The sequence below is a fragment of the Falco biarmicus genome, chromosome 2 (assembly GCF_023638135.1).
Source record: "Falco biarmicus isolate bFalBia1 chromosome 2, bFalBia1.pri, whole genome shotgun sequence".
NCBI lineage: Eukaryota > Metazoa > Chordata > Aves > Falconiformes > Falconidae > Falco > Falco biarmicus.
The window spans coordinates 30,737,986-30,757,250 of NC_079289.1; the positions used below are offsets into that span (position 1 = coordinate 30,737,986).

Below are 19,265 nucleotides of genomic sequence, written 5' to 3' on the forward strand. Positions count from 1 at the left end.
GTCCCAGGAGCGAATCGCCGTGCGCGGGAGGTGGGCCGCTCCCCTGGGGACGAGCGTCTTCCTTTGGCGCGATTGGCTGCGGCGGGGGCGTCCGTGCGCGCGGCGCTTTGGTGGGGGGGTGGGGGTGTGCGGAGCCGAGAGGCTGGCGCTGCGTCCGCCATCTTGGGCCGGGGCTGGCTGTAAACTCTTGGTGGTGGAGCGGGCTGGGTGCGGTGGGAGCGCCGCCATTTTGGCACAGTAGCGCTCGGGCGGCGAGGGCGAGGGGTAAAGGGCTGAGCCAGGCAGCTGATCCGCTTGAATGAGCGGTAGGCTGCGGGGATGGCTCCGGCTGCTGTTTTGGGCCTGGTGTGGCCCGCCCTACCTGAGGGGCTGGGGGATGTGGGGCCGCTCATAGCGTGTAGGGTGAGGCCGTCTGCCCCTCTGCTCGCGTCTGCGGGGCTTCCCACACCCCATGTGGAGTCTAGGCGGTTGCTAGGCCCCTGGGGGAAGTTGCCTTGGTCAAAAGGGTTCTGGCAGCTGGCTGAGCTCAGTGAGGCTGCAGGCACACGGGTGGGGAGCATTGGAGAATGCAAGTGTTACTGAGGGATGTTTGGGCCTTTGATTCCAGTCCTCCAAATCAAAATACTTGGTAGGTGAATGAGTTGCTTAACTTGACTGCTGGCCCTTGCAATTTGCCTTTGCTGATTGCAGCTGTATCCTATTAAGTGCTGAATTATTACTGTCATTTTGATTCAAAGTGTGAAAATAAAAGTTTACGTTGGCTTTAAAATTTTCAGCGGTATTACTTTCCAAGTGTTTGTGTTATGGCTAAGTAAAGGGATTTTTCAGAGGCAAAAATGTAATGTGCTTTTAAAAGATGGGGAGGGTGGTTTGTCATTGCTTTTTTATCACGTCTTTTTTTTTACCCTCATGTTAAACTGTAGAGGTAAACTTAACACACTCCAATAATTGTCAAAGCATTTCCAATATTGTGGCTGTTACTACAAGTATTTCTTTAGTTGGGTGAGGGATAGAGATTAAATTTAAGTCTTGGGGGGAATGCAATGTTTATGTAACTTGGAGCTCTGGTCAGACTCAGGATTCTGCAGCAGATTTTGATGCCCAGCATCTGATTTCTACTTCTATAAAGCCTTTTAAATGTTTACATAGGGATCCCTACATCTGTGCCTGTGTTTGAAGTTCATTGATTAGTGTATGAGTACTGCCTAACTCTACAGCGAGAAATGAGACAACCAACAGTAACATTGTTGGGAACAGGTGGTTCAACATTACTGATGCGCTGACAAATCTCTCAATAAAAATAGTACTTTTCAAAAGTGAGATTTCTTTCCTGTAATTGTTTATTTAAAAATTAATTACAAGCTTTTCTTGCTCTGGGAATATACTGCATTATGAGGTGATGATTGCAGGTTAAGTAATTTCATTTTACTGAATTATTAATACATGTCTGTGCAAATTAATATTGAGTGTTATGAAACACTTGTGTTACAAATTGTATATGAGGAATATATCAAATACAGAGAAGATGGAGCCCAGCATCATCATAATTGTATTAATTGTAAGTTATTTCCTCATTAAGTTTTCTTTCCTTAAATGCCTGCTAAATGACCTCCTGGGTTTGTCTGCATGCTTTCAAACTGTGTGATAAGCATTAATCAGCAATATGGGGATGATACACTAATCTCATAAACAATAAGTATTGTTAAATAATTATGGTTTGGTAATGGGATTGTATATGTCTGCTTGCTTGACATGGCTAGGGTGATGGTGTGATTGGGTTTTTGTGATGATAAAGTTGCCATATGCTTCATGGTCTTGAGCAGCAAATGGACTCGAGCCTTTTTCCGGCAATAATTCATTGAAATATAAGTATTGGGAATCTAACCACAATGACGGTTTTACTTGGAAGCAGTCGGTGGTGTTACCCGGCAGCACTGAGGAAAGCAACCCCTTTGCTCTGAGCAAGCCACTGGAGCTTATTCTATCTGCCATAGCAGGATCTTTTGCCTGGCACTTGTCAGTGAACACGCACTGCTGCGGTCTGTGGTGGTCGCTCATGGCGAGGCCTAGCTCTAGAAAAAAGATGAGGGAAGTGCCAAGACTGTCCTTGGAGGTTGATGCAAGGAATCTACTAAAATGAAATTTAGGACCGATTGGTATCAGGATTTTGCATTCACACATATGCAAATGAGCTATATGTCAGTGTGGTTGGAAGTGCGGTTTTCGGTGTTGTAGCAAGTGACTGCGGAGGACATGTACTGAAGAGGGTGACACTGGTGTAATCTGTGTTACTCCTTATGAAGTGCTGGTAGCGCTCCAAAGCTTTTATTAGCAGCTGGGAGGGATGGAAGAAGCTGGAAGCACATGACTGCACGCCTCTAAGACAAAAGAGAAATTAGTAATATATTCTGCTTGTTATTTGAAGCAAAAGGAATGGGAAATATATCCTTTTTAAAACAAGTTTAATAAGGAGGCAGTTTTGAAACTTACTTCTTTCCCTGTTTTTGCTTTTATCTAGAAGTGTAAGATAGGCGTTCTGCAACATAGCAGCAAATTCTGCCAGTGAGCCAGTAAGCTCAGTTCTTCCCGAACTTGTTAGGTGGCAGAAGCTCACAAGCGATACTGATGACACATCTGAACAACCTGCTGGCAGCACTCCTCTAGCAGCCGTATAAGCTTCTTGGGGCTCTGCAGTTTAGACGTGGACTGACTTAACTGCATCTAGAGGTGAGGATAGCCCATTGCACATGCCTACCCATTTGCTAGGTGCACCTTTGTTAGGGTGACAATGAAAGGGCTGACTGTCCTGGTGAGTGACTGAGTTGCTGAATTGTGCTTTTGTGTTACATAGTTCTGGTTGTATTTAGAGACTTCAGATGAACAATTGCTTAGGCAGACTGCAAATGGCTACTTTGAGTGGGAGGAGATGAAGCTAGTCCAAAGTTGTCTTCTCCATGGATGTTTTTATTATTTTGAATGTGGTGTGAGGATTTGGATGTTTGCTCATATGGCCAGATAGGCTTGGGTGAGGTACAGAGACTCCGGTCTGACTCCAGATAACAGCAAAGCAGTCAAAGCCATCAACTTTGGAAAGCCATGGGCATTTGGAGGATGTTTTATAATTCTCATTTAGCTTTTTGCCCTTTTCTGATGGGATTGGCTTATTGCGTTATTGACCCTTTTCTTCTTAAAGTATCATCATATCAACTGAGTATTTTTACCAGCTTCTTCCCTGTCACATCCTCCTTGTTATCCTTATTGATTTAACTTGCTCCTTTATAGGTAAGTGCCCATACCTCATTCTTTCAAAATGCAACTTTTATTTAATGTTCTGTTTTATTGCATGATCAGTTTAAGTATGGTTCCTTTTTCACATATCTAATCTATCTTGGGTAAGATAACAGATCAGAGAACTGGTAATTTTATACAGATCATAGATAATTGTTTCTTTACAAAATGTGTTCAGTGTGGCATCTTTTGGTTTATCTTAAAAAATTTTGATTCATTATGTATGAAGACACAGGGTAATATTCCCTGTAGGTGCATTGCTTACTAATCAGGTTTGTCACAGACTGTTTACAGGCCCTCAGTATGTTTTGTAGTTCTGTTGCTATTGTAGATATGTCGTTTTAATTAGGTTATTTGGATATTATTTTTTTCCAGTTACTAAAGAAAGGGGAGATTTGGGATCTCTGAGAAGCCTGTAAAATGATTTTTGTTCTACCTGTAATGAAAAGCACATTTGTATTTTGGGCAACTAAAAGTCAAACAAATTGTCCATTTGAAAAGTGGAGCTTCTAAAATCATAGACTGTTATGGCCCTAAGGGAATCTTAAAACACAGGCAGAGACTGGCAATGAAAAGGAAAGGAAAAATTTGTGTCATTGTTTAAACAATACAGTTCTTTCATGTGGAGGACCGAGATGTCTGTTAATTACCAACTGGCTTGAGAGTTTTGGAGTCTGGCCCAATAGGCTGAAACTGTTAACCATCCACTAGCTGGCATATCCTTCAAGGTCTGCATTTGGAGGCTGGTAATGTAACGGGTTTCATCTTTATAGATGTTTCTGTAGTAGAAACATTTTCAGTTTTAGCTATATTTCTGTCTTACAGTCCCAGTATTCATTGCCAACATAGATTCCAGACAGTTGAGTGAACACAGAAAGCAAGGACTGGTTTAAATGTTAGATAATGTCAGACCAAGTTGAACAGCATGCGTTGTCTTTGCTGTGCCACGGCCCCACCACAATACACTGTTCAAGACCTAGAACTGTGTCCTCTAATTTGGATGACTTGGATGAATTGACAAGTTCTGAAAGCCTGTGATTACAGTTGCACTTGAAAGGGCCTGAGGTCTCTGGAAACCAGGCAGCAGATGTCTGTGATGAAAGGAACCCAAAATAAATGGATGCCTAAAAACCTTTTTATCTTCGTTTCTCCATGGGAACATAACTATATGTTTATCTGAAATAAATGTTCAGGGGTATTTTCGGAAGTAAAGCTAGTGGTTGTAAAGTATTCTGACTCTTTTGATGGACTCTGTTTGTGCGTTTGCATGCCAATTAAAGTATGTGTACCAAGTATTTTCATTAAATGAAGATGTTGCAGACAAAAATTTCTAAGCAATCTTTAAGAGTTAGTGAACTTGTGGTGTTCCCACTCATAGGAGATGTTCTGTGGAGTGCTCCACAACTTCTTTTTGATTTGCCTTTTATTTTTTAAATCAAAGTGTAGAGGAAGCTGTCCTTGTGATGCCAGGTGATGTAAGGTTGATTGGTCAGTGCTGGTCTTGATAGCAGCTGTACAAAGGCAAGGGAGTGAATGTGTGGCATAGAATTGGACCTGACCTAATAAAAGCCATCAAAAGGAGGCATATGGCAAAAACTTGGAACTCATTATTGTGTGTAGATGGAATAACTGCATTCAAATAAAACTGAAACCTGTAAGATTTCAAATATACCAGCCACAGAAAACAGGGTAAATATATGTCGTGATGTAGGGGCTCAACAATAGGGCTCTTGAAATGAATATTCTGGACTAAGTAGTCCTTAGTTGCAGCCTCCTGTGGGAAAACTAATTTAGCTGAAGAAAAACCCGAGGGTTTTTTTAGTTGATTGCTTTTCGTGATCCAGTTCACTATGCCACATTAGCAGCTGGTTTGGCTTAGCTTTATAGAGATGTGGAAACTGGCAGTAAGGTATGGAGAACAGGAGGAGCAAGGATGTGAGGCAGTATTGTCCTATTAATGTTTATTGCATTTGGTTTTGTTAATAAGCATTATAAGGGGCCAGGGAAGCCACAGTCCCCTGAACATTTTAAATTGGCACTGGCAAAGAAAGAAACAGTTCTGTTCACCCTGTGCTGTTCAGCCTTCTCTTGTTCGTTTGTGTCATTGCTCAGGACACTGATTGAGGTTTGAAAAAAAAAGGTTACTTATTTGGCTCAGCTAATTTTATCTGAATAACTTTCCCCTTCTAATCTGCTGTGCAGCCACTTCGGTATTTCTTCTTCTTTCAGGGAACTGAGGGTGTACTAGGTGCAAAATGAGCATCTGGAGATAGATTGCTTTTTAATTTGATTGTTGGTGTCATTGATCCCAGTTTAAAGTGTGTGTGCAACTACTTCTTCAGTATAAGCGAAGTGGTGGCATGGGCAAAACACTTCCTGTGGATGGTCTTCATCGCCCAGCAGAGCTGTCCTAAGCCTGGACCTCTCTGCATCTTCAGTTGTGCCAGACCAAAAACCCCTCCTGCTTTTTACAGACAGTGGAGGTGAATGGGTTTCTTTTGGAGGTGACTCAATTTAACTTTGAGTTAATTTCTGTAAAATTCTTGAATGTCTGGAATCAAAGAAGCTATGTTGGAAATGTGCAAGGCATCTGTTCAGCAGCACTGAATGAGAGAAGTGAACTGTGGGTCCAAACCTTTGCAACCCTTTTTCATAAGCAATGTTACTTAAGTGACTGTAATATATGAATTATGCACTCCTTTCACAGAAGTGGATACATATGCTCTTTGTTACAAAGTAATACCAAAACAAATTTATATTGCATGCAGATTGACATTTAAAGAAAACACAACAACAAACTTTAGTAAGATTGAGTGCAGCTAGACAAATACATTTCGTGTGTATCTGCCAAAAAAAAAGAAAGAAAATGTCCACCAAATACAACTGGTTACCTTAGTTTAGTATGCTGATATGGTTTGTCAATGTGATGAACCAGTTATGTGACTTGTAGTTTGGTAGCATGTTTTAAGTGCAGGATTATTTTTAAGATTATTCGATTTTGTTAATGAATTCATAGCAAGGTGCTATAACCCTTACATTAGCAGATCAAGAGGTATGGTTGCAGCTTGTGTGCAGGAGTGAGGATAAAAGGATGGGATGGTGGGTTGTTTTTTTTTTCAAACTGTTTTTGCCACCACATATTCTAGAAATATTTTAAAATTGCATCACCCATCCTCCAAAAAGGTATTCATGGATGGATGGATTGTTTCTTTTCTTTTGTTCTTTTAGTGTTGTAGCCTGGATTGTCCATGTTAGAAATGATTGATAAAGGTAGTTCCAAAGATTTAAAATCTTACATTTAGTAAGACCCTCCACAGTTCCTCTCACTTCTCCAAAAGCTGCATTTTTATCAAATATAAGAGGGATTTGGTTTTTTTCAGCTGTTAAATTTTCAGGGTGTCTAGCAGGCTGTTCTGTCTCCCTCTTCAGTTGTGCTGTTCCTAGAACTGATTCAAGGGAGGTGATGGCAGTAAGGGCTAGACTTCCCCAGAGGTTCTTGGGGTGCATGGAAGATAACTTCCTGACACAGCTGGTCAGTGAACCAGCCAGGGGAGATGCCCTGCTGGACCTGCTGTTTGCAAACAGGGAAGGACTCGTGGGTGATGTGGTGGTTGGAGGATGTCTTGGGCACAGCGATTGTGAGGTGATAGTTTTCAGTTCTTGGAGAAGTATGCAGGGGGGTCAGGAGAGCTGCTACCTTGGACATCTGTAGGGCCGACTGGCCTGTTTAGGAGCCTCGTTGACAGAGTCCCTTGGGAGGCGGTCCTGAAGGGCAGAGTCGTCCAGGAAGGCTGGGCATTCTTCAAGAAGGAAATCTTAAAGGCGCAGGAGCAGGCTGGTCCCGTGTGCCAAAAGATGAGCTGGCTTAGAAGACCAGCCTGGCTGAACAGAGAGCTTTGGCTGGACCTCAGGGAAAAATGGAGAGTTTATGACCTTTGGAAGAAGGGGCAGGCAACTCAAGAGGACCATAAGGATGTTGTGAGGTTATGCAGGGCTAAGATTAGAGAGGCAAAAGCCCGGCTAGAACTCAGGCTGGCCACTGCTGTAAAAGATAACAAAAAAATGTTTTTACAAATACATTAGAAACAAAAGGAGGGCTGAGGGCAGTCCCCATCCTTTATTGGATATAGGGTGGAACATTGCCGCAAAGGATGAGAAAGAGGCTGAGGTACCTAATGCTTTATTTGCCTCAGCCTTTAACAGCAAGACCAGGTACCCTCAGGGTACTCAGCCCCCTGAGCTGGAAGATGGGTATGAGATGCAGAACGAAGTCCTCACAGTTCAGGAGGAAACAGTCAGTGACCTGCTGCTCCCCTTAGACACGCATCATAAGTCTATGGGGTCAGATGAGACCCAACCAAGGGTGCTAAGGGAACTGGCAGTGTGCCCAGGTGGCCAAGAAGGTCAGTAGCATCCTGGCTTGTATCAGGAATGGTGTGGCCAGCAGGACAAAGGAAATGATTGTCCCCTGTACTGGGCACTGGTGAGGCTACATCCTGAACACTGTGTTCAGTTTTGGGCCCCTAAATTCAAGAGGGACATTGAGGTGCTGGAGCGTGTCCAGAGACGGGCAGCGGAGCTGGTGAAGGGTCTGGAGCACAAGTCTGGTGAGGAGCGGCTGAGGGAACTGGGGCTGTTCAGCCTGGAAAAGAGAGGCTCATTAGAGACCTTATCGCTCTCTACAACTACCTGAAAGGAGGGTGTAGGCAGGTGGGGGTTGGTCTCTTTTCCTGAGTAAGAAGTGATAGGATGAGAGGAAACAACCTGAAGTTACACCAGGAGGGGTTTAGATGGGATATTAGGAAAAATTCCTTCACTGCAAGGGTGGTCAAGGATTGGAACAGGCTGCCCAGGGATGTGGTTGAGTCACCATCCCTGGAGGTATTTAAAAGACATGTAGATGTGGTGCTTAGGAACATGGTTTAGTGGTGGACTTGGCAGTGCTGGGTTAATGGTTGAACTTGATCTTAAAGGTCTTTTCCAGCCCAAATGATTCTATGATTCTATTCTATTATTCCCTTTTTGGCAGCAATGTAAACTTAAAACAACTCAATTGTGAAACAACATCTTTAAATTTTTTTACAGCATGAGTTAAAAAGAAAACTTCTTACATCTCAGTAATGTTTGTGCCTTGTTTCCTGTTGCAAGAGACTCTACTTACAGTGAATAAAGTACTGCTCCATAACTGGACTTTGAAATGTGGGGACAACTGAGTGACAACTATTGGATTGGATGGTCTTTAATAAAGACCCCATGTCAATCTAGCACAAAGGCACTAGTATAGATTTATACATACAGATTTATTGCAGCAAGGAATACAGTTCACTTGCTTTTAAGTGTGGGAAAGAAGTTGTGTGGGGCTTTTTAAGTAAGGTGACTGGAGATTCCTGAACACGGAGATATTAAAATTATGTGGAAAGAGAGTTCATTTCCAGCAGCCATAGCGATCCAAGCAACATGTAACATTCAGCTCTTTGTTGTGCAGGGAGGCACGACTTATCAGCTTTCCCTCAAGCATACCTTTTAATTGTATACTCTCACTTTCTGCAGTGCATTGGCAGTCAGGCAGCTCACTTTCACTTCTGCAAATAAGGAAAAGATTGCCAGTTCATGGTGGTCATTCACTAGGTGTTGCTTTTGGATACAGGAGAAGCTGTCTGCAGTATATGGTTTATTTGTTGTTAGAAATAAGACATCAAATTGAACTTCATAGGGTGAGGGCAGGATTGCAGGGTGGTTGTAGACCTCTGTTAAGGCAAATATTGTGTATATCACATAAACCCTGGGAAAAGTCTGTGGGTTTGGGGTGGGGTTTTTTAATAATTTTTGTTTGGTTTGTTTGGAGTTTGGTTTTTGGGGTTTTTTGACAAATTGGTTTAAGCAAATGAGCTGAGTAAGACTGAACCTTCTAAATGCAAGCTTATTACATAGGATTTGTGCTTACCTTTGGTCCTACTCCTCCTCGTTTGCAGGTCATTAATAGGTCTTGTCTTGTACATTGCAATCCGTGTTTAAGTTTGTAACTGCCTGGGACATCTGTACTGCTCTATTGCAAGCATCGCACACAGCCTTGGGCAAAACAGGAGAGTAAAAGACAAAGTGCTTTGGTCAAAGGCAGTTTGAGTGAAGACAGGTTTGAATGAACTCTGAGGTCAAGTTGGCTTGGTAGTCTTTAGGTTGTGCGTTGTTTGGAGAAGGTTTTTCCCTTCAAAACCCCAACATTAATGTAAGGAGATAGATGCTGCTGCAATTCATCTGTGTTCCACCCTTTTGTCAGAGAAAGGAAGATGTTGCCAGAGGATTTCCCAAGATACCCTCATGCTATTCTAGTTTCTTGGGCAGGAGTTAAATGCTAAGAAAACATTCACAGAGATGTTGCCCATTGTTTTTCCTCTTTCACTGAACTCCCTGCCCTGTAAACTGAGTATCTCCTCATCATGGTTCATAAGGTCTCGTTGCAGTTCATAAGGTCATGGGAGAAGATGGCTGCAAAACTATGTGACACATCTTTGAAGACAAAAACCGTAAGGGACTAAGCAAATTTTCTGTTCTGCATGATGTGATATGCTATTACATCACTAATATACTTCTAACATTGCTTACAAGAGTGTCTCTCAAACTTGGAGAGGAAAAAATATGAGAACACGTGTCTATCTAGAATGTGCAGAGCTGAATGTGAAAAGATAGTTTAAGCAAAGGAGGGGTCCTGTCGATTTAGAAGTGGTTCAAGGGCAGCAGCCAATATATAGGAATAAGTACTTTTTTATAAAGACAATTAAAGAAAACCTTCCAGATTTTCTTTAGGATCTAGGGCTAATAAGGAAACATTCTAAAAATACTGGGAACAAAAAGAACAGCAACATATGTCTGATGGCTGTGCTGAACTTGTCAGCAACAATGCTGAAAAGACAGAACTGTTACGTACATCTGCCGTGAGAATGAAGCTGAATATTACAAATAATCATGTAACCATGAACAAATCCATCATATTACAGCAGTAAATAAAACCTGAACTTTTGTGTTACAAATTTGTGGAGACTGAGGAATTGGTTTTTTAAAATGGCTAATGTAAAACTGTCCAAAATTTTAAGGATTGTCATGTAGCAAATGCTATCCAAGATGATGAATAGAAAACAGGTATTATGTCTAGTATATCAATTAGATTTGTATATCAGTATACAAATATATATTTGGCTCCTGAGAATGTTACACTCAGTGAAGAATCCTTGAATTAAGATGTATTTTTGTGATGTTCAGTCATTGGATGTTTGCAAAACAAACCCAACCCCAAATGAATGCACAGTTGGAAGTAAATGCAAAATCCTGACAGTTTTATTAAGGCCATGTAGAGTAGAAAAATGATATGATGGCAGAGCCTCGTGTATTTGATTGAATTAAAGAGCATGTTAGCTGACTCTTTTGAAAGATGGACTCCAAGCTTTGGAAGTTAATCGCCATGAAAAAAGACTGGGTGCACCTTAATGACGAGGAATAGTATCCAAAAAAATACTGCTGCAAGGTATTGAGACTGACAGGCAACAGGCAGTGGACAAGACACTCCCTGTAGAAAAGTGAGCCTGACAGTAGTTGAATACAATGAATGCAGAATAAGAGATTTCCTTTCCAATATTATTGACCCCACTTCTGGAATATAATCGTTTGATTGATTCACCTGAAGATATATTTTTAAACTGAAGTCAGTACGTGTTGTAGGTGTTGGAGAAATGTATCTACACACTTGACAGCAATGAAGTAAACTCTGAGTTTGAAGTTATTTGATTATGTACCTATGCATGAACAAAATAGAGAGCCTTCAAAGAGCATCCATTTGCAAATACAAGAGTTACGATGGCAGGAAGCGGAAAGTAAAAATAATGCAAACTTGTGTAAAAGCAAAAAATACTGGAAATGGTAACTGGTTAACTATTGTACTAGCTTATTGATGGACTATATAGGTGCCCCAGCACTTGAAATTAATGTCAAGATCCAAGATCTTTTAAAAAGCTGCTCTTGTTCAAGGAGATGTTGAGGTACATCAGACGATTCATTTTTTGTGTGAGAGCCGGAGTAGATCTTTCAATTTTTAAATACACTTGTTGGTAGTACCAACATTCATTTCTTGTTTTGAGAAGAGGCAAAAATCTTCCCATTTTTTTTCCAAATGAGGTCTTATTTCATAAGTCTATAGGAAGCATATAGAATCTGTCTTCAATTTTGAAGAAAAGCAAGTTCTATGTAAATTGTCACAGATTCTTATTACTTGCTACTTTTAAACTTCCTAACCATATCATCTGTATTTTATTTAAAATAAAATAGTAAAAATAGGTAGTGTGGGTTTTGGGTTAAATAACAAGGTATTAAACAGCTCTAGGTTTTATGTCTTTACTCGGCTCATACACAGCTGTTTGGATACAGGTCTTTGTGTGCAGAAATCTGTCAACTGAAGTTCTTATGCTTATGAAAGTAATTTCATCCCATGATGACAGCTAGTATAGACTGTCTTGCTGGACTGGCATGGGAAGTTGAACTGGCATGACTCTTGCTAGGTGACCTTCTCATGGGATTCGGCCTGCTTTCAGAAAACTGGCCCTTTCTTCTCACTGGTACTTGGGTAGAAAGTCCAAAATTGGCAATAGTTTGCTTCAAAAAGCACTGCTGTTTTTAAAAGAAACTATTTTGGGACTTTTCTCTTTCAATTCTGTTATCAGGCCTACAGCTCTGACTCCTTGGATTTGGGAATCTCTGTTTGATTTAGTAGATAGGAAATTTTGTCTCCTTGTGAGGTTAGGCTTGGACACGACATTGAGGAATGTCATATGAGAGCTAGAGAATTGAGGTCCTGAATGCATATATAATTTTAGACAATGTGTTCTGCAGGTGTTCAGACTCAGAGAAGTTCTCACTATGATACAAGATTGTTTTTGTTTTGTGGGGGGGTTTTGTTGGGGTTTTTTTCAAAGATACTAGATAACTTCTCAAGTCTGGGCTGGTAACAGCTTGAGACTTTTTTTCGTTTGTGAGGGGCTACACCTCACTTTCAGTGCTAATCATGACTTTCTGTTTTTTATTGGACAGTAGCAGTCTTACTCTTCAGAAGTGTAGATTTTGATGGCAGATAAAGTTATTTTGTGAATGCACGCTGCAAAGGCACACCAGAGAAAAGTTACCAGTTGTTCCCATAGGAAGAGAGGAGATATGTAAACGCCTATTAGTGTGAAAAAAATGTAATTTCTTGAGCTGTTTCTGGAGGGTGTGACAATGTAAGTGTAGATCTGTGTGCTGTGTAATAAAGGAGCTGTCAGGTTTCATTGAGAGATGTGTAGAGGAGTGATGTTTGCCAAGATTTTAATCAGTATTTTTGACCTAATAGAACCTATATATCGAGAGCTTGCCATTTATGTCATGTGGCGAGTTATTTTCTTCCAGGTATCCAGAGCCTGTCAGGGACCTTCAGTGTAGAGGCTAGCCAGGAACAGAGTTGAATTAAAGCACACCGATGTACCTCAGCTGCCCTCCCTCCAAAACAGAGACTGTCCTGAAGGCAGGCACACTGCTGCATGTTGGTCCTCCTTTAGGGCAGGCTTCCTGCACTAAAAAATGCCAGCCTGCAGCATGCCTGCTGCCATGTAAAGCATTCAAAGAATGACCCTGGTTTATTAATTAAAACAAAAGGAACTCAGCCTTTAGTTGGACACTTTGTGGTTGTATGTGTCTATAATTAATTTATAATGTTAGCTGTTGGGCAGCACAGATGAGGAGAACAGCGGATGGCTTTTTAATAGGGTGGGAATGTGCATGGTTAGGTTTTCCCCATCAGGAAGTAACAGTATTGGACTCCATAAAATACCATAATAATTGGCTCAATGTAGTCAACTTTTAGCCAGGCTGGACTAACTAGCTCTTTAGGGAGGCACTGGAGGCCTCCCTAAATCTGTGATAGGGGATTTGTGACAGCAGGGACCGTTTATCATCTAACAGGTTGGATGATCACATTACAATCATGTTATGATCCTTATTGTGGGACCAAAAGTGCAAGCATCCAGGTTTGCACTGACTGACCGTCTGTCCGTCATGTGAAGGCAAATAGATTTGCAATCTGTCAAGTGATGAACGTACTTAATTGTTTGTCAGGAGGAATGACTTTGGGGTACTTGTGAAGGCAACGTCTCCATGTGCAACTTGAGCTTGATCAATTCTCAAGGTTCCCTATCCTAATCCAGTATGTTAAACTAATTGCAGGACAAAAACTGGCAAAGAGCAAAACTTGAGAAGACCTAGGTTCTCTTTCTCCAGGGGAGCAGTGTTGACAGCCAGAGATTTTCTGGTGTGACTTTGGGCAAGTCAGTTTAGAGCAACACTTGCTTAAATGTAACAGCCATTTTTCATTAATTATAATAATGCTTAGGCTTCATTATTGGAGACTGGAAAAAATTGTAGTTCTTAATCTGAATTGAATGAACAATGAAATGAATGAAAGCACAATGAACAGTGCTTTGGACCCTCTTAGCCTAATATTATTCAGTTTTTGGTTCAACCGTTCTGCTTTAGTAGGATTCTTAACTTGCATGAGAAGAGACTCAGAAGTTTGTTCTGTCTGTGGGAATGGTTTCTGGAGATGTACATCACACAAACTGCAAGATTGTCATGCCAGTCTGCAAGAAAAGGACACAGCAAACTGGGTGCTGCCTGGGGTGTTTGGTTCCATCACTATAGTGTCAAAGCAGCTTACGGTTTTGAATGCATGCATTTTCCAACAGGAAGTTTTTCCAAGATCACATAGAAATGTATGACACAAATGGGAACTGACTCTTGGTTTCTTTGGTCTGAACTAATTTCTTCATTGGTACAACACCCTAGCTCTAGCTCTGTGTGGGACTTTCTGGTAGTAGCTGCTCTTTTGTCTGGGGTAATCACTTGAAAAATACAGTGGTTCTGTGGGTAAATCCTGGCCTTTGCTGCCCAGAACAGAGAGCTAACTGGATTGCAGTAAATCATTGATGGCGTTTGATTTCTTGTTTGATACCCCATCTAGAGAAAATAGTCTCTGAGCTCTCTTGGCTGCTCAGTCTTGAGTGTCGGAAGCAATCTGTAGCAATCTGTTGTATCTTAAGTATTGCAGATAGAACTTCAAAGCCCCCCAAGAAGAAAAGTAGTTGGTCTTTTAAGATCTTTGAAGCGAATGGGTGTGGAGCCATTTGTAGCTATTTAGCATGGTGATTTTGGATGATACTTCTGGAAACCTCAAAGATGCTAATGGCCTAAAGCAGAAGAATAGAGTGGTCCTTCTTCTGGTACATATTTCTTCTTCTACTTCGTGCTTGGTGTCAGCTGCTCTTGGAGGTGGGATTTGATGGAGATTTGTCTGATCTGGAATTACAGTTCCTATTTACTATAATTCTTCAACTGTACATTTCAGGGTGCACACCTTTGGGTATTTGCTTGGTGCCATCTCAGTTTCCTCATATGAAAATGTGTGTTACGGTGAGTAGTGAGGAATGTTTAATTTGTGTTTCAAATCAAGCTTGATTTTTGTTCATTTGCAAGTCGTCTTGAGAGCACCTGATGAAAGATGCTTTAGACTTCTATAGTAGTGGTCAGTAGAGGAAAAGTCTTAATCTCAAGCTGCCTTGCCCCTTGTCAGAAACAGAGACACACGTTATGTATAGAGAAATTACTGTCATCAAAAGGCAGTTGATCTGCCTGGTATTTTCATTGCACATCACCATTAGCGAGATGAATACGCACTAATACAGCTTTCGGCTTCAAGCACTATTGGGAAGTTTAAGGTTTTGGTTAGGGATGCTCCATTGTCTTTCCCTACCAGGGAGGTTGTAGGGAACATACATAGGGGTTTTTTGCGTACGTGAGCATGTGGGAAGGGGATGTCTTAACAAGCAGTACCCCATGCTGTCTTGCTAATTCATGCTTAATATTAAGAAAATTGCTTGCTGAAGTTACATGGAAACCAACAGCTAAATTCAATATTTGTAAGAAGACTAAATGGTATTAATATTTTTTGAATATTTCAGAAATGGGAGATGGCAGATAAATACCTTACACACATGAAAGAATTGCGCAATCTAATGAGGAAAAGTGTTAGCAGTGATGCAAGGACTATCTTCCAGCATACTAGATAGTGAGGGCTTATTTGGCCCTATATAACTTTTGTTTGTTGCTACTGTAAATGACTTTTTTTCTTTTTAGTGTGCTGCAGTGCGAACTGTTAAGATTGGGCCTCCCATGGTACATTTGTGTTGAGAGGTTATATTTTAGATCTTCAGCAAAGCTCTTTTTGTTGTTCCTTCTGAAATGAGCTTTCCTTTTCACGTTTTTAATTCTGTGAATGGACCTTAAGCAAACATGGCCACTGAAGTGGCTGACTGTACAGAGCTGTGATAGAAGCAGTTTGGAGAGATGAAGGCTTTAATTATATTAAAAAGCCTGTTCAGCTCTTCAGGGAGTTACTGATTTTGGAGGACTAGTTTCTGTTTGCATATGTCCACGGGTAAAAAGCATGATGTTGTCGTGAGTTCACTGTTCCTCCACTCATAAAAATGGGAGTGTGGCTATGGTTCTTAATTGTGTTTTCTGTTGGGACATAGTAGATAAGGGATGTGATTAACGTTTCCTAAGTGACTTTTCAGAGCAGGCATAAAATTCTAATCTGTTTCATTTTTCAGCTGTTGGGCTTTAGTTACCTCCTGTTTAGATGTAATTCCTGTTTGGGGGTGGGAATGTGCAAGGAAAGGGATCCATTTTAGCAGACTTTCTCTAAGGATGAAAGTTGATGGATGCCTTTAAAATGAGTAAAATTTTAAATACGCTGGCCTGAACATGAAGTATTTAATACATAAAGGTTTCTGGTAGAAATGCCAGTGTTAGTGTGTGATTGCTGGAATGATGCACATGAGAATAATATGTTCAGTAAAATCTCAAGAGCAGTTTATAAGAGTTAATACGGTTCTTTAAAAGAAAAAAAAATCATCTTACCAACTGTTTATTTGCTTTAAATAAAACATGAAGGAAAAGGCAATATGTGCTTAAAAGCACTAGAGGGAGCCACGAGGAAGAAGAGGGGAAAAGCACTGAAGACATGTTTGCATTTTTAGGAACATCCATTTAAATCCTCCCCCTTGCTCCAGCTAAAATGCAGCTATAGGTCGGTCACTGCCTGTGGCTGCTCCCTGCTCCCCCCCACTTCACTAAAGAAATTTCAATTTTCTAGTCTGGAGAGAAGCTAGAAGATTTGCTGCTTTCTAAATGGCTGTAGGGAAAACTACCTGCCCCTCCTTAGACTGTATCCGTTTTTTTGCTTTGTTTTGTATTTGGTTGAGCAGCCAAATTTTAATTTGCCTTTCAGTGCTAGTGGCTGTTTTGGGGGGATTGGTGTTTAGGCTCAGTTCTGATCTTGTGACCCTCAGAGATTATATGGGTGAGAACGAGGAAAAAGTAGGTGTGTTGGTACATGTCTGTATTGGGGATTGATTAGATGAAGAAGAGTTTTAATGGCATTAATTTGGAGCGGCCACGTTGCTCTTGCAGGGGATCAAAGGAAAGTGAGTATCTGCGAGCTTGTAGAATAAAATAGAAGCACAAAGTTACTGTAAAGTCTTTCTCATTTTATGAGGTTTTAGAACCTCAGGTTGTTGGGCACACTTCTTATATTGCTTTGTCATAAAGCTAAACCCTTGAGTTTAAGTCTTAACAGCTTTACGATGTAGATAAGTAATTTCTTTTTAGCTCCTCTCCACCTTGATAAATTGCTGTTCATTTTGATATCTTGTGATCTGTAAGATTAGGATGAAATCCTGGGAGTGGGGGAGAGGGTTCTTTAGTTTTCAGGTTTTGGAGGGTGAGGAAATCTTTTTGGTATTCTAAAGTTTCTCCTCTTGATATCCATCATTACACAACTAAACCTGTCGTGGTGGTGTAGTGAATTTTGATGGCCTGGGGCCTTGGCATTGAGCAATTTTTGGGGAAGGAAGGATGGATGATGATGATATTATTATTATTGTTGTTGTTAGTAGGGCTTTGGAATGCTGGAAGTAATCTTGGAGGAGGTAGACAGACTGGAAATGGGTGATTAAAGGAGCAGAATTAATATGTATGTACTGTGTGTTTTATCATCCGCTGCTGTTGTTTATTGCTACCACACTCATTGTTCAAACTCCCTGATTTCTCTTTTCCACTTTAGAAAATAAATGGAAAGGGCAGAAATAATGGACTGGAGTTTTCTTCCTTTGGTCTTTATTAGACAGAATGATTTTAAGTTATGAAAGCGAGGACAAACATTTCTCAGAAGTACTTTAACCATGCTTTAGCCTGAGGAGTCTGCTCACTTTAAAGGAAACAAATATAATGGGATTTAATTATGTGAAGGCTGGAGTCCTTTAGCAGTGCACAGAGGTTTTTGTTTTCAGTATACTTTGAGACTATAAAGAATTGTCGACTATTTATAATTACCTCATCCCAGATTTGAGATGGCTACAAATTAAGAATTGAAGAAAACATCTCTTTTGAAATATTTAATAACCGCTTTGCAACAAAAAAACCCAACCCCAAACAGGTAAGAGCACTAAGTAATTACGGCGTACTTTCTGTTGGATGATTCAGGGCCTTTTCCTGTCATCTGAGAATTAACTGCAGTGAAGATGAAACAGAGTCTTGGAATAGCAGAGGATTTTTTCTTTCCTGCCCCTTTAGCTACTCTGCTTTGGACTGTTTTTCCTGCTGCAATGCAGGGATGGGGGCAGGTGTGTTTCTGACTCTCCTGGTGAGTAGCAGGCTCCTATAAAGCCCAAAAGTTATTTCCTCAGGTAGAAGAGTGGCAGAGTTGAGCAGTAGATTGAGCAGATATTCAGTTTATTCCTTAGAACTGGGAAAACAGGTATGTTTACTTCGAAGCAGAGGATAGTGATTTTTCTAAATAAATTTCTTATGCTTCCAAAGGGCTACTTGCTCAAAACGGTCCAGGAATACTTCAGGGAACTCAGTAATACACGGATTATCCAGTGGACCCCCTTAATGTGCAACTAAACCAGCTTTTTTTGTGATTATTCAACTGCAGGGTAGCACCCCCCAATGTTGAACTCTACAGGGCAACAAAGGGGGGACTTTTTACCTGTTGAAGTGGTGGTGGATGCACTGATGCACTATGGAAAGGCTCTTTCCCTCAGGAGAAGGAAAAATGTTATTCTCTTAAAAACACACAGTGGAAATTAATGATGTGGTGTACTTAGACTTCTGTGTTGCCTTAGGAAAAGCCGATACCTTCAGTAGTAGCCGCAGGGCAGTGTTTTTGTTGTTTGTATTTCACTATGACATTTACCCAAAGGCTGCAGTATCTGATAAAAGGAACGGGCCAACCCCTGAGCGGGTATAAGGTGCTGCAGGGCACAGTGCCCGTTCCCTCTCCTCACTGAGCTGGAGCAGAGCAAGGTGCCCCTGAAGTGATGTCTAGCACCATTTTTTCCCCTCCAGGTCCTTCATATGGCGAAATGTCAGCCTGTGCTGGTTGTCCCCGTGCCTGCTAAGCTTTGTAGAGAAGGACGCCACTTCAGAAGGTGGCTTGTCCTGCTCTGGCTTGGCATCCGTGGCATCCCTCACTGAGCTCTGGCTGGAAGTAGCCTAGGAAGGAAACCTGGCGAGGGGTGTGCGATGTGAAGCTTTTCGTTCCACACTGCAGGAATATTTCACTACAGGTTTAAAGCAGAACTTGCCACTTGGTGTCACTTGTGGCAGGGCTTTTGGGTGCAGCGGGAGCAGCATTAGTGCCTATTCCCAGTACTGTTCAGGGCAGTCCAAAAGCATGGGGCTGAGGTATGATGATGATCTGTTAAGGTGAAGTGTAAGCACAGAGGGTGGTGCACCTCAAGCGAAGCTGAGAGTGCAGAGCTGCTGATCTGAGGTTGGCTTGGCACCTCCCATGCAAGTGCAGGAAGGTGGAGGGAGCAGGGATGGCTTCTGCCTCTCTGAGG

The 19,265-nt window shown here is 41.4% G+C and overlaps 1 protein-coding gene across 3 annotated transcripts in view; it reads left to right on the plus strand.

Annotated features, from left to right (window-relative positions):
* Positions 1 to 11: 11 nt before the first annotated feature.
* CAB39L (calcium binding protein 39 like) overlaps positions 12 to 19,265 on the plus strand; it is a 68,123-nt gene continuing 48,869 nt past the window's right edge. The window contains exons 1-2 of one of the 3 annotated variants that reach the window (XM_056329027.1): positions 139 to 628; positions 2,600 to 2,727. The gene's annotated coding sequence lies outside the window, so the exon portion shown is untranslated. Of the gene's footprint in view, positions 31 to 138; positions 629 to 2,599; positions 2,728 to 19,265 lie in introns of those variants that run through there. The other 2 variants (XM_056329030.1, XM_056329028.1) reach the window with 2 other exon arrangements.